The 10584-nt window shown below is 34.2% G+C and overlaps 1 long non-coding RNA gene across 1 annotated transcript; it reads left to right on the top strand.

Annotated features, from left to right (window-relative positions):
• Positions 1–268: 268 nt before the first annotated feature.
• LOC117687891 (uncharacterized) lies at positions 269–1441 on the top strand. Its single transcript, XR_010712175.1, has 4 exons — positions 269–585; positions 684–755; positions 873–932; positions 1020–1441. It is a non-coding gene; the product is annotated as an uncharacterized lncRNA (long non-coding RNA).
• The last annotated feature ends 9143 nt before the right edge of the window (positions 1442–10584 follow it).

The raw sequence follows: 10584 nt of genomic DNA, 5'->3' as shown, positions 1-10584 counted from the left end.
ATTATCCGTAAATATCTGCAAGGCTTCGGGGACCTATTCAAAAGCTATTAGTCTTGTACGTATTTATCCATAAAATTAATCAATAGACAAACTAACAATCTTTTTTTTTTTTTTTGCAGAACCATTTCAAGTGATCTGTCAACAACTTAACATGATGTGCCTACCCATCCAACAACTCAGTATGATGTGCCTACCAATCCAACAACTTAACATGATGTGCCTACCCATCCAACAACTCAGTATGATGTGCCTACCCATCCAACAACTCAGTATGATGTGCCTACCCATCCAACAACTCGGCATGATATGACTACCTTACTTGCTAAGAGTGCTGCTGCATATATATCCTTATAGATGGATTTAAGATGGCGGATTGTCTAATTATAGATGTATGACTTAAGCTGAAGCAATATGAATCATATTTATTTATAGAATCAAGATGGCGGATGGTCTAACTTTAGATGTTTGACGTAAGATGCTGTTCGATTTTTTTAATGCTAAATGTTTAGCTGTTCTCTGTCTTACAGCATCGGCAAAAGAAACAATTTATATCGACTCCGGGTCTAATGCTACACCTTCTATAGGGTATATATTTTTTTTCCTGTACTACTCAATTTACAACAAAACTTCTCTTCTTTTGTTTTTAATCAACTTTTCCTTCTTATTATTACTTTCTATTTAAGATCAACATCGTCTGAGTCTTTTTCATCATCACCCTCAAGTCACCTGTCTACTTCATTTTCGACAATAACAAGGTATAGCTTTTCTTTGGTTTTGAATTAAGAATAAACTACAATTTTTTTTTTTATATACATGATGATACGTACAAACTTTCTGTGATTCGGCATGAAATTGTCTTATTTTTTCCCCAGATCTCCTTCCACTGTCTCATCGCGATCTACTTCGCCGGAAATAACATCTCCCCCTAAGAGGTATTTTAATTTTATAATTTTTCCCGCTTTTATTTAAACAATCTTTTTTTTTTACCATAAATTTTGATTTTATGACCTTTTTTTCAGTCCTAATTTTTCGCAAACGGACGATGATGAATTTAGTACTGTAGATCTCGGACCTACCAACATCACTATTTATCATATAAAAAACGAACCAAAGGCGACTGACCACAGAGCTTGCATCAAAACAAGGTGCCAAAGAAACCTCAGGAAAACAAATAGGGGACCTAAACAAACAAATGGATGCTCTGAATAGGGAGATATAACTTTTCGCGAACAATTTAGAAGTCTTGGAAGGGGACATCTATGTAAAATGTTTAGAACTAAATGTTCAATTTTGTTAAATAACAAAAGAAAATGTGACTTACTTTTCAATCGTTTATCCAATGAATCTTGCCTGCTTGATCTGGTCTCTTTTTTTTCTTTTCTTTTATACAGTGATGGATAATTTATGTAACTAGTTACTGACAAATACATTCATTTCCGTGACTTTTCCAACCTTTTTTGTAAATTTAACGAGAATCTTATGTTAATGACATATTCCTATATCTATCATTTGATGTGTATTTGAAATCGTGAGTTTTTTCATACGTTTTATTACTTCTAATCTTCTATGATATTTCATTTAAATGTTTTTAAAAAAGATTGATGTTGTGTCTATTTCTGTAGAGTCATTATTTTTTTATAATACATTCGTTGTATATAACCTCTTTTTCTGTATGTATTTCGTGAGTTCTTGCTTCAAATTTATCAATTATAAATCTTTTTCGACATTTTATTTAAATGTTTTGAACGAGATTAATGTTCTATTTCCTGTATAGTCATTCTTTTTTTCTGGGGAATTTTTTTGTTGGTTCATTTCTTATATGTGACTTTTTTTATGCATTTTTCCTTGTAATTTGATTTTCTGTACAAAGATTACAATTTACTGAATAAAACTATGAAACTCAACATTTTACTTATTTATTATTTTTTGTACATCTTAATATAACCATAGAACACCTTTAAATGAAATTAAATGTTCAACTTAAAAAAATTGATATAAGCTGCAAGCGTTCAGTCAATCGGTTCCTTTCTAAAACACGTAGACTTACACCTTCTTTAGTGGGGCACCATTCTTTCCCCTTGTATGCTGGACAATGCGGATAGGATAGAAGAGGATCACTGTATGGCGCAGATACAAATTTTCTTACAGTAACACTATATAAATAGTGCCTGTTTGGGAGGGTAACAGTTGAAATTGACACCCCGAGAAAACCACTGTCAACCGACGCGAAGCGGAGGTTGACAATGGTTTTCGAGGGGTGTCAATATCAACTGATATCCTTCCAAACAGGCATTATTTATTTTGTTATACTGAATGTCTTAATTTTTAAGAAAATTTTACTGCTTTTATATAGGAATAACGTGAATTCTACAGCGAACTGTACGCGCATAATTTTCGCGCATGTAACAATTTGTAATGTTACCCGTTGCAAAGTGCGTTGCTAATGCTGAGGTAATAGAAAGGATTATGAACTGCCTCTCAACCAATCAGAATTCAGTATTTAACATGAAAGTATAACAATTCGAAATGGTGAATGTACTTGAAGATAAATATCACCTCCTAAATCTTGCATATAATTGACTTCGCTGTTTTCTTCTTCTTGCATACCTTGCATTGCTTTTGTTGCGTTTTGAGCAAACCCCATTAAATGTGTCCACTGGCATCTGTCCAACGTAATACCCTGCCGGTCATCACCTTCCAATTCTCCTATTACAATTTCTGTTGTCTTGATCATGCAAACCCTGACTTCTCTTTTATTCCCAAGATTTGCTAAATATACAACTTTCATATTTGCTGTATACTTTCAATCAATGTATTTTTTTTTATGTTCTTTTTTCACAGTGCTTTCAATAAAGTTGATGTGTTCTTAAATATTAGTTTTGGCTCCTCCCACTTTTCTTTAACACTATCTAGAGCCTAATTTCAAAATCGTTTCATCTTTAATGAAACCTCTGACTCTTTCTCCTACTTTCTTTAAAGGCTTTGTCTACGTGCAATTTATAACCGTAAAAATTTCCACTTTATTCGTCTTCTTCTTATACAAAAGTATAAATCTCTAATAAAAAAAACCCAGACAACCTCCTTTTTCAAAATTAATTTTATTATATACATCGGAAAATACATGTTTTCTCACATTTTCTTTCGAATCACTCTTTGTAATTGAGGAATCTATATGTCTTATTGATGATTTTAAATACAGCCACTAGTTGAGATTCAACTGAATTCCTTCTTCTGTTGCTTTGTGTCCTCTATAACGTCGAATATCTATTGCTACATTGTTTTCTTAGACGCAGATTCGCACGAAGATATCTTCGCTGAGTGGAAATTTATTCACGTATTGACACATTAGTTTTAGTACTGTGGAATTGTCGCTTTTCCACTGAGTACAGTCACGGGCATATAGAGCCTCTACTTTAATTTCTTTTTCTTTTTTCCCTTCAAGAATAATCGTGTTAACAGCTATGTAAATTTAATGAATTTCTTATATGGTTATAACGAATTACGGATATAACGAAGTAATTTCTTTGGTCCAAGTGACTTCGTTATAACCAAGTTTTGCTGTATTGTGCAATAAACGATTAACTTTCCGACGGGCCTTCTCCGCATCACTCTGTCCGATAGTTTTAATTCTTCTTCACACTCCAACACCATCAAATCGTTAACTTTTGAATTCGATTCCATGTCCATACTTCCGAATAATGTATGTGTGGTCTTCTCTCGGACGGATGGTCATAGTCACATGCAATGCATCTCCTTTTTTAAAACAATTTTTCATTGCTAATCACTTCTTCTGCAGAACATTTTAGAAATAATATTGTCAACATTCTTCTATAAAAAAATTGACTTTGGAAAATGTTTCCATGAAAATGTATCGTTAGGTTCAGGGTCTTCGTATATAATCTCCATATGTTGTTTTTATTTAGGAACAATCAAACATACGTTAAGACGAATTTCCTGGGACTTATATATATTACCACAAGTCGAATATGTTCCCTCCCACTGGTTTCTATTGACACTGTGCTGTTATATGTGACCCCCCTTCCTATATCATTTGTTGAACGGCGATTTATCTGCCTCACTTCCCTCTTTTTTCTACTAAAACAACTACCCCCCCCCCCCCCTTCCTTTAACTCATAGCAATAACATGGTGCAACACTAACACTGTATTATCGGTATGCGTCATTAATTAATTACATTAAGCTAATAACATTAATGACCATTTTGATTCATTTTTTTCTTATTTTAAACAACTTCTGTCCGTGTACTAAATTTCACTGACAATCTTAGAAAACATTCCGCTTTTAGCTACTGCCTCTAAACGTCTGTAAGATGAGTCGATTTCTATATAGCCCAAGTTGTACTCAATTACTTGAATGCAATTAATCTCAGAAATGTTTTTAATTATTTCGAAGTCATAAAAAACCACAGCACATGTAATACAGTTAGTACAATAATTGCTTTGTCGTGTGGATGCATTTAGTCTCATCCATTTCAATTACATATTGCAGCTGTCATCGTACATGTTGATGATATTTCAAAACCAGTCATAAGCAGTAACATCTATTTCATATTAGGATTAAATATTTTATATTTAAACACAGGAAAAGCAAATTCCATTATACATGTAAGAAAGCTCATCTTTAATTCATATCTCATCTCTATGCACATTGTGGGTCATATTGACACCAATCATGGTCTGGGGCTATATCTGATAACCCTCCCCCTTTACCAATCATCGTCTGGGGCTATATCTGATAACCCTCCTCTTGATTCATCTTAAAGACGTAAAATTGGCCCCGCCCCCTGCACTTCTAGGGGCTATACAGACACTATTGCAGCAACAGTGATTACGATCAATCGAGGGAATACAATGTATAACTTCATTAACTGTTACACCCCCCCCACCCCCACCCACCCCGAAATCATATCTTTAACTTTCATAAACAGCTTCATTTTCTTTTCTTATTGTGTATATATGAATGTCATTAAATTCAAGAGCAGAATAAAATAATTTAAATTTTGAAATATGATATACGTTCAGCACCCATATATGCATTAACACTATCTGACTACCATGACCCCACCCTAGAGTCAAAACTCTTTCACCTGTGGGTTTGATCCTGAAATTTACCATTTTGATGGAGGACTTCTTGGTTTACATTATAATTATTAATTCAGCGTGGTAGTAGAGAAGAAGATTTAGGAAAAATAATCACGTTTTGAACATTTTTGCCCTATCCCTAAGGTCCCTATGGGACAGGGGTCATGAGATTTACAATTTTTAAGGTTTCCCTTAGTGAAATCATACTTGATTTTAAAAGAATTGGCCATATAGTTTTTATGAAGATGTTATAAATGTCCAATTAAAAATTAACCTAAGGAAATACAATTTAAATTATAAAAAAGTAAATAATAATAAATTCTCCCTTTTCCTCTCCCTCTCTGTCTTTCTCTCTGTTCGTCCGTTCGTCTGTCTGTTTTCCTCTCTTTGATCCTTTGTCTATTTCTCTCTCTATTTATTTATGTATGTCTGTCTATTTCTATCTCTCTGTTCATTTTTGACTGTCTATTTCAATTTCTCTCTCTCTCTCTCTCTCTCTCTCTCTCTCTCTCTCTCTCTCTCTCTCTCTCGTCTCTGACACACATACTCTTCTTGTTTAGCTTCACAAAGTGTGCAATATCTCATCAGATCTTTTAAAATTATTAAACATGTCAAACTATTTAGATCCACCCCGTAGTTAGCTGTACACTATCAGAAAATATTGTCAGGTAAGCAATTTGAATGTTCCTGTGTGTTTTCCATGCGCATGTGCGTGTCCACGTTTCAATTCGTCGTTTTCTTTATCGAACACGTCTATAAATTCAGTCTGTTACCAAGAAAGCTACAGATGGCGGAAATAGCAAGAAAGGTAAGCTTTAACGTGTTTATATATTTCAAAAACTTATGTATTTTATGCATATTTTCATTCTTTTTTTAATCATTACAAATAAATAGACGTACAAAATTTTTAATTCAGGGGGAAATTAATATAATGCCACGTAAAATTTTGATATATAATTATTTTTCATAGTTTGTAAGCCACATGGGATTAAGATCAGTTGTCTTTATCATTGAGGGAGTTTAAGGGCTCATGACTGTTTGGGACGTTGAATTTTATCAAAACATTAAAAGTTTATTTTTATTTATCCAATCCCTTACATGCTTACTTTTTTGCAACCACTAAAAAACCAAAACCTTGCAGTAAATGTCCATACACTCCGAGTAACACGTGCAAAAACTGTTATGGAATGTCGTGCCTTTTTTCATTGCTGAAACGAGTTAATTGAGTGCTAATTTTTTTTTCAAGTTCTAGTAATTTTGAAATGTTTTATCATCACTTCTGTGAATTTTTGTTCATTTTAATCCCTCTCCCCATCACTCTCTTCAACACACACTGAGTATTTTACAAATATATTTTCTACGCATTTTCCTGCCGAATGGAGGTGGGGGTGGTTGGGAGTATGTAAAGAGAAAATAGATACTTATCATTATACATGTATTAATATATCAAATTCATTGCTCATCAAATTCTTTTCTTTTTCTTTAGAACATCAAAGAATTTGTAATAGAAGAAGGGGAAACCCGCACTCTGTCGTCCAAGTTTTCGGAGACTGGCAGAACAACAAAGTTCTTCTTCAATGTCTTGCTTGACGACGAAATAACGACAGTGAGCACCTTTAGCAAGGAAAAGGCCAAACAACTGACGAAGAACTCGTGGATCCGAATCCTAAGAGTCCACTCCCACCCAAACTTTGGGCTCGAAATTAAATCCGATGCTGTTGTAAGTGCCCCCCCCCCCCTACCATACATGCGTTTGTGTATTTACATGAGCAAAATTTATAAATTCCAATAATCGCTAACAGTCCATTTTTACATGATATGAAATTTTAGAAGTGATTTGTATCTAAAATAATACACAATTACAATTTTCATATTTCAGATAATGGACACAAGCGGAACAATAACGGAAGGGGGAAGGCTACATTAGACGAATTCCGTCAGCCACGGATTCTATCAATGCTTCCGCCATTGAGAATACGAAAAGATTATCTTTAAGGCCCGTGGAAATTACCCAAGTACGTTTCATTGTGATGAAATTAATATAACAAACATGTAATATTGCAACTAAGAGACTAGAGATAAGCTCCAATTTATTTTCCGTTTTACATGTATGATTAATCAGTTCAAAAAATGGGATAATGTATATAAAGTTTTATAAACTTTACCATGACAGCTCGTATTAAATAGTAAACCTGGAAAAGTTGTTAAGGATGCTAACTACACCTGGAAATATTTTTTCAAATCAGCAGAAAACTAATTTATTAAGATACATATGATAATGGATAACAATTTTGTAAGTCCAATAGGCAAAAAAATGTGCAATTTTGGATGAAAAATTACATTTTCGAAAATTTAATTTAGTAAACATGAACTTAAGCCCCAGGCGGATTCGAACTCATGATCTGTGGTTCAGAAGCCAAATACTTTAACCACTGAGCTACGACGATAAATAACCATATCGAACGATATAAACAGTACAACAAAACATTTAAATCGCTATCTTGTGACGAAGTGTCTTAGATGTAGTGAGGTAACTTCTAGTTATTATAACTATTTATATAAATATCATTGATTGGTCACATATGAGTCCACGGTGACCGTGACTAAAATTGGTATTCATATGTCACAAAGTTTAAATCGGGCTAATGTAAAGAAAAACCGAGTTTCCAAAAAGTTGATAATTAAGACCCAAAATTTCTTAAATTGTTTTTTTTTCGCAGAAGGAGAACGATTTAACTATATTTTGAAAATCTTAGGCGACGAGCGTGACTCCTCCTTAGCCTGCTTAAAAAAATGATTGTTTTTATTTACATGAATTATGAAAATGTCTATCTTGCAAATAAAGAGAGGAGTGGATAAGTTCTCCTAGTCCCTTCTCTTCTCCGGTTCTGACGCCATTGCATTTTCTTTACGACTTAATGTTTTAATAATCATTTTTAATTTTATCTTTGCAGATTTGAGAGATGTCTTACACAACAACGTCTACAGAGAGGCAGGACCTCCAAACGGGGTATGAGGGGAGAACAGCCCGTCTTACCCTCTGGGGTGAGATCGCCAAATCCCCATACGCCCCAGTTGGAGAGGTGTTCAATATTGATTGCATCCGACCAACAAATGATTTTGCTGGTCAACGATGTTACAATTCGACACCATCCACTTTGTTTGAGGTAATACACCTTATTCATCTTTTAATATTCAAATACATGTATATATTACTCCAAATCTTAAGCACAATAAATGCGGTTGAAAAAGAACAATATACTTTTAAAAGGTTATTCGTTATACATAACAACCTTCTTCTATCTGCAGCCGGTGACCTTTAAAGACGAGGAGGTGGAAGTAATTGAGGGACTGGTCGAGTCCGTCTCCGTTAAGAGGTAAAAGCTTTTCAATCATTCAGTATTGATATTGATGGAGAAAAACAACAATTGTGATTAATACTTTTGGATCGTTATGAATGTTGAAAAAAACCCATCAGCAACCCCCCAAAAATCCCAAAAAACACCACTAAATACACCACTGATTACTAATTGTTATATATTTACATAATTTGCTTAACTAGGGAAAAGCTCCCCATCAAAATACGCTTGCATTTATTACACACTATTCAAAGATTTTGATCAAAATAATTTGTTGAATTGGTGATATCTTTCAGCAATCTCTTTGAAGTAGAAGACACCCTCTTGTCAATCACCCCAGAGGTCCTTACCTCCGTGTTTGCAGAGAAGAAGATCGAGGCAAACACGGAGATAAGAGGAACAAAGAGAAACGGTTCTGTCGTGGAGATGTAAGTTATCAATTTAAATTCGGTACAAATTTTGAAAAATATTCAGCTCCAGAGTAAAGAGACAGAAAGTAGTATTAATAACAAAAAGTTTAAACTAGTGAACATTATTGATTTTTTTAACGTTGAGGCGTGTAGCATTTCAAAACAATGCCACTGTTTTCAAAACAAAAACAGCATTGCTCAAAATATTTTGATAATGATCGGCGCACTTTGTTTACAATGACAAAATTGAACAGCAAACTGGTCTGGCTAGTATATCTATGACTTCAATTTCTCTCCTAATTTCCTTATTGTCATACCATTTTTTTACTCATGGGACCAAATTGCTATTCAGAAGAAAATCACAATGTGCAGGAAACTGTTGTACAAAATCTATATGTCTAGGGCGGACTTTTTTGCGTTATGTCACTTTCTGCTTGATTGAACGGGTTACATTTGATTAAAAAACTAAGCCTGTCAACATAAACACAGTATGATTTCCAGTACTCGATATTAAAGGAAAATGTAAAATAAACACAAACACGACTTACATTCATACTTCTCATCAGACTACTAACCGTACCTGGAACTTATCAGGGAGTCGATATTAGGCGCGAGCGACCAACACTGAACGGATCTTAGTCCTACAACACATGCAACAACAGTACAAAATTTATAACAACAAAAAATGTAAATAATCAGTACTTCTTTTAAAAAACTACCTAAAAGGATGCCAGCCAAAAAGAAGTGCTGTTCTGCAAATCTTTAATCCGACGCAGCAAAGTTAATCTCTTCATCAAGCATCGTATCTTTAATTTCCTTAACAATGATGGTAAGGAACTCTCCTCTTGGATCCCCCAAGTCCTCTGCCTGTTCGGTACTTAGTCCTCAAGACATACAACAATAACTGCCATGCGACTTTTGCAAATTGTTTCCAATTGTACGTTAGATTTCATAAAATACATTTTTTCTAGGTGTGATTTTAGGTCTAATTTTTCTGTGAAAATTAATATTACAATGTCAAGCTAATAATCTTTGCAAATTCCAGGGGAAGTCTGAAACACCCCTCCCCTCCCCCTTCTATATCCGCATATAAGCTGCTTCATATGCCTTTTGGATTGTAGTTTTTGTATTTTTGAATTGTTTAATTACTTAGTCAATGAATGTAGTTGCCTGGGCTGTATGGTTAAACAAATTAGCCTTAGGAAAACATGTAGATCTCCTGGCTGGAAATGTGATATACTAACTGTACTGGAGAAGCAACATTGAATTTTCATTTGTATTTTTTTTTTTGTGCATATAGGAAGTTCCAAATCAATGGAGCCAGACATGGTAGTAGATCTCATTGGTCAAGCAGTACAGAAGGGAGTGCAAATAGAAGGGCTGGTTGCAGCTGATGATGCAGCTGTGATGTCTAGAGTTCATTGCATATGTTCTAATATCCAGAAAATGTCTGACAAAAACCACATCAAGAAAAACATATCAAACTCTCTTTCTCTTTATAATCTTCAAAAAGTGCACAAATTTTTGTCTTCAAGAGTAATCAATTCATCCAGAAATGTTTTAATTACATGATCTCCCAGAATCAAGGGAATCCAGATGGAATTGAAAAGGGCCTTTCAGCATTATCTCTGCATCCTTTGTGCACCCACATTGAATGCATCGAAGTCTAGTGCTATCACAAAAGAAATCCTACTACCTCAAAATATTCCTCTCT

The sequence above is a fragment of the Magallana gigas genome, chromosome 1 (assembly GCF_963853765.1).
Source record: "Magallana gigas chromosome 1, xbMagGiga1.1, whole genome shotgun sequence".
Taxonomy (NCBI): domain Eukaryota; kingdom Metazoa; phylum Mollusca; class Bivalvia; order Ostreida; family Ostreidae; genus Magallana; species Magallana gigas.
The sequence above is the reverse complement of the archived record's forward strand: the minus strand, read 5'-3'. Positions and strand labels throughout refer to the sequence as shown.